Raw genomic sequence first — 5000 nt, forward strand, 5'->3', positions numbered from 1 at the left:
TTAAACCAAGTAAAAAACAATCTTCTCCCAAACTGATTAAACAAAATCAATGTCTTGCCAGGACCCAATCTTAAGCCAATGCTCGTGACCCAAAAGGAACCCATTAATTGTGGGTCTCAGCTACAGACGTGATATACGCTACAGCCGGTTATCTCCCCTCCGTCTCCATGGAGAGATGTGGTAATAGAGGATTACATACCGCAGCATCAGAGAATTATGATCATGGTAAATGCAAAGGGAGGAGGAGGGAGAGAAGGAGGCGTAGAGAGAGAAAGGGGTCAGAGCAGACCAAGAGAGAAACAGATAGAGGGCAAGGGCCAGAGAGAGAGAGAGCGAGAGAGAGAGAGAGAGAGCGAGAGAGAGAGAGACAGAGAGAGAGAGTTCAGTCAGATCGAGGAAAAGACAAACACACACACACTCTCTTGCTGCACGCGCTAACCACACATACACTCCTATATCTAAGGGCAGAGCACCCAGACGCTGTGGCACCATGTTGCACCCCATCATGATAGGCATCGTGACCTTCAACACCTCCTTGACCATCATCTACTGGACCTTTCTCCTGGGAGGGACCTTCTTTGACATGATGTCTCAAGAAGAAGACAAGCCCAAGAAGCTTAGTGAGGTCACCCCCGCTTGAGCCTGCGCCGCCATGGAACCCACTACCTACCTGTGAATTTACTATGACAACCACCGACAGCTTACTAGGCCTATAGGCAGCTTGTGTCGCTTTACACATTTTATGTTGTGTTTTTTGTTTTTCCAGAATTCCATTGGGAATCCTGTTTTTTTTTTATCTTTCTGCCGTTTTCCACTTGTTCCACATCCGTAGAGAATCGGGTCATCTGGATCAATCTGGAATCATTCTAAAACAGGTACAGTAGACTATATCTCCAGTATGATCATCTCTCATTTCAAGTAGCCTGAAGATTGTTCCTTTATTTTCTATTATCTAACATTTCTCTCATGGGTTTACATCATTAACACATTGGTCAGATTACTTAATTATAAGGTCACACAGGGGTTGAATTGTTGTTCTCATCGGCTTAAACTGCAGATTATCACGTATCATTTAAGTCTATAGCTCTAATGCCTGTCCCAGACAGGTGTTGCATATCATTTTCACAAGCTAATAGCACTCCGCTTGCGTTTCTGTGTGGCTTCTGTTTATTGGCTTAGTTACAGTATCAAATCCTGTCAAGGATTCCAGGAGGGGGTAAAGTACATTACTTTAGTACCTGAAGAGGACTGGGTGTCTCAGAAAAGATCCAGCCCACTTCAGCCTAGCATCATTTCTCCATCCTATTTTCATCCGTCTTAACTTCACCTCAACCTCTACTCAACTCACATTTTATTGGTCACATACACGTGGTTAGCATCCCTCATCCCTCTCTTTCTCCTGATAGTTACCCCTTTCTTCTTTGTTCCAAACTCCCAAACCTCAACCCTTTCCACCCTCATCCCTCTCCCCTGGCAACTGCCCCCACCCCACAACTACCTTCCACCATCATGGGGCTCCATCCCCTCATGATTTTCATTGTCTCCTTCAACCTCTTAATCACCATCATAGAGTGGACTTGGCTCTTGTCTAGGATCCTCAGAGTTGAAGATGAAGATGTCTCTCCAGAATGACAAAGAAACATAGCCCTACCTTCTTAAGCTCTAGTCCCAACTCCACTGAGTAGAAAAACAATTTTCCTAATAGTGTACTCTCTGTGTCTGTCTTCATGGTTGCTTCCAGGATTCCATGCTTGCTTTGATTTACAGAGCAATTCTGCATGCTACAAGGTAAGAATGGCGTGAATTTGTTAGGAGAGCTGATGTTAAGTTCAGGGAAAGACAACTAATCTGACTCGTTGCTACTTCTCCTTTTCTCTCTGTATTCTGTATTCTGTATTTTGAATATAATGTGTTGTAATAGTACAACATGAAACCGTTGTTAGGGGGGGGTTTGTGTGGATTGGCCCAATTAGTCACCAAATCCTGTCAAGGATTACAGCAGGGCAGCCATGGGCGGTGAAAACTGAGTAGACTGACTAGCGGCTAGTCACTGAGTAGGCGTTTGTGTCTCAGGAGGAGAAAAGACCATTTCCTCCTCCTTCTATTTTCATCCTTTTTTTCACCCCTCTTTTCCAAGACTACCATCACGTCATCCGTTTTTCTTTCACCTCTTCACTTCTCTCACTTCTCTCACCTCCACCCACCGCCACCATGGCGCCACCATTCATCCCTTCATTGCTTGTGAGGTGGTCTGCGACCTCATCACCACCATCATAGAGTGGATATGGATGCTATCTGTACTTCTCAAGGTTGACAAAAAACACAAATGATGTTTCTCCAGTCTGAAAAAACAAACAGCACACTTCAACAACAAGAAAAACTCTGGAATTCTGAAACCATAGCATTCTTGTTGGCACTACAGTAAATTTCCTGGTGGAGGTGGACAGTCCTGTTACAAAGTATTTGTTGCTACTTCTCCTGTGTGTGTTGGCCTAGTTACAAAGTGTTACCGGCAGGGCAGCCGTAGGGGGTGAAACAGAGTGGACCGACTAGAGAAAACATCTGGATCATTTCATAATTTCTCCATCCCCTCTCTTTCAAGAATTCCACCTTTTGCTGGCATTGATCTCATCATTTCATCTCTTTGCTCCACCTCTTCATTTCTCTCTGCTGAGAGTTCCTTCCATCCCACTACGGCCACCCTTCCTCTGCCACCATGGTGATGATCGGTCCCTTCATGGCCATTCAGGTCACCCTCAACATCCTTATCACCATCATATGGTGGGCCTGGATACTATCTAGAGTCATGAGACAAAAGGAAGATGAGGTCCCTCAGTTCTGACAATGGAAACAACTCTAATCTTAACCCTGCCTGCTAGACCGACGTACCGATAGGAGCCACTTCAGAAACTCTGACCTGAAACGTAGCATTCTGGTTGACACTGAGTAGAGAAACATGCAAATAGAGAAGTCAGCATGGTTTGTTGTGATGTGGCCCTAACAGTGTTTCCATCCAGGATCACAGAGAACTTTCTAGACTTTCTCTCAGCGACAACATAGCTGAGGGGAAGCTACACATCAAGTTTGTAAGGTAAGAACGGCACATCCCTGATTCAAAAGGGAAATTAAATTATAGTCACTCAGGATCTTGTTTTCCATTTATTAAACATTTCCAGGAAATCACCTAACCCTTCATGATAACTTCCTTTTAACTTTCCAGGAAATCACCTAACCCTTCATGATAACTTCCTTTTAACTTTCCAGGAAATCACCTAACCCTTCATGATAACTTCCTTTTAACTTTCCAGGAAATCACCTAACCCTTAATGATAACTTCCTTTTAACTTTCCAGGAAATCACCTAACCCTTAATGATAACTTCCTTTTAACTTTCCAGGAAATCACCTAACCCTTAATGATAACTTCCTTGTAATCAATGGACATGCCCTTTATTATTGTCAGAATACATCTGTGTCTTCAAATCCTTCACTGCTCTCTTCTGGAAAGTTTACTTTGCTCACCATAACCAGTTCCTGATGGACTGTCTTATTTCATAGTCTTTCCCTTGCTCTACCTCACATTTGATAAGAAATACAAAAAAAAATGCAGTATAAAATGTAGAGGTTCAGGTTTGACACTCAATATAACCTAGTCCGTGGTGGAAATAAGTTAAGGTATGGTGTGGTGTGTAGGATCAGGATCAGTAGGGACCATAAGCCTCTTTGGTACATTATTGTACATCTCCTCTGTCATATCACTAATCCTCCCAGATGGAGGGCTGATATCTCTGGACATGATGACAGAATCCTGTTCAATCCTATTAGCACTCTGCCTGCCCTACATTTACTCAACTGCTTTACAAGGTTATGACAGATTATTAAAGCAAGGATCCTCCTTAAAAAGACCATGACCCGAAGTAAGCCAACTTTAGCCTGGCTTCCGGATCAGTTTGTGCTGTCTTGTCAACTGTGCATGATAATTATTGCCATTATAATGACAGTAGGAGTTTTCAAGACAGCCCAGAACAGATCTGGGACCCAGGCTAGGTATTATAATGACTGTATGAGTTTTAAAGACAGCACAGAACAGATCTGGGACCCAGGATAGGCATTATAATGACTGTATGAGTTTTAAAGACAGCACAGAACAGATCTGGGACCCAGGATAGGCATTATAATGACTGTATGAGTTTTAAAGACAGCACAGAACAGATCTGGGACCCAGGCTAGGCATTATAATGACCGTAGGAGTTGTAAAGACAGCACAGAACAGATCTGGGACCCAGGCTAGGCATTATAATGACCGTAGGAGTTGTAAAGACAGCACAGAACAGATCTGGGACCCAGGCTAGGCATTATAATGACCGTAGGAATTGTAAAGACAGCACAGAACAGATCTGGGACCCAGGCTAGGCATTATAATGACCGTAGGAGTTGTAAAGACAGCACAGAACAGATCTGGGACCCAGACTAGGCATTATAATGACCGTAGGAGTTGTAAAGACAGCACAGAACAGATCTGGGACCCAGGCTAGGCATTATAATGACCGTAGGAGTTGTAAAGACAGCACAGAACAGATCTGGGACCCAGGCTAGGCATTATAATGACCGTAGGAGTTGTAAAGACAGCACAGAACAGATCTGGGACCCAGACTAGGTATTATAATGACCGTAGGAGTTGTAAAGACAGCACAGAACAGATCTGGGACCCAGGCTAGGCTTACTTAGCCACAGAAGGAATTTTGTTTGATATACACTGAATGTTTCTTTTGAAATACAGCACATTCTTTTGAAATGAACTACTATGTTCTCGTTCATTCATTTTCCAACCCATTAGGCCTCTATCCAGAGCCTCACCCCATCAATTGAAATACAATTATATTTTCTTTCATGAAAAGTAGAGTAACCACATTTAACCACAATTTCTTTATTTCTCTCACTCATCTGATACACTTCTTTAACCCTGAAAACATCCAGAGTACAATGGTACACAGAGTGGATC

The 5000-nt window shown here is 43.2% G+C and overlaps 1 long non-coding RNA gene across 1 annotated transcript in view; it reads left to right on the forward strand.

Annotated features, from left to right (window-relative positions):
• Positions 1-348: 348 nt before the first annotated feature.
• The window catches only part of LOC112260859, a 6915-nt gene continuing 2263 nt past the window's right edge, over positions 349-5000 (forward strand). Inside the window, exon 1 of the long non-coding RNA XR_002955067.1 lies at positions 349-875. This is a non-coding gene — a long non-coding RNA (uncharacterized LOC112260859). The remainder of the gene's footprint in view (positions 876-5000) is intronic.

The sequence above is a fragment of the Oncorhynchus tshawytscha genome, linkage group LG10 (genome assembly GCF_018296145.1).
Source record: "Oncorhynchus tshawytscha isolate Ot180627B linkage group LG10, Otsh_v2.0, whole genome shotgun sequence".
Taxonomy (NCBI): Eukaryota; Metazoa; Chordata; class Actinopteri; order Salmoniformes; family Salmonidae; genus Oncorhynchus; species Oncorhynchus tshawytscha.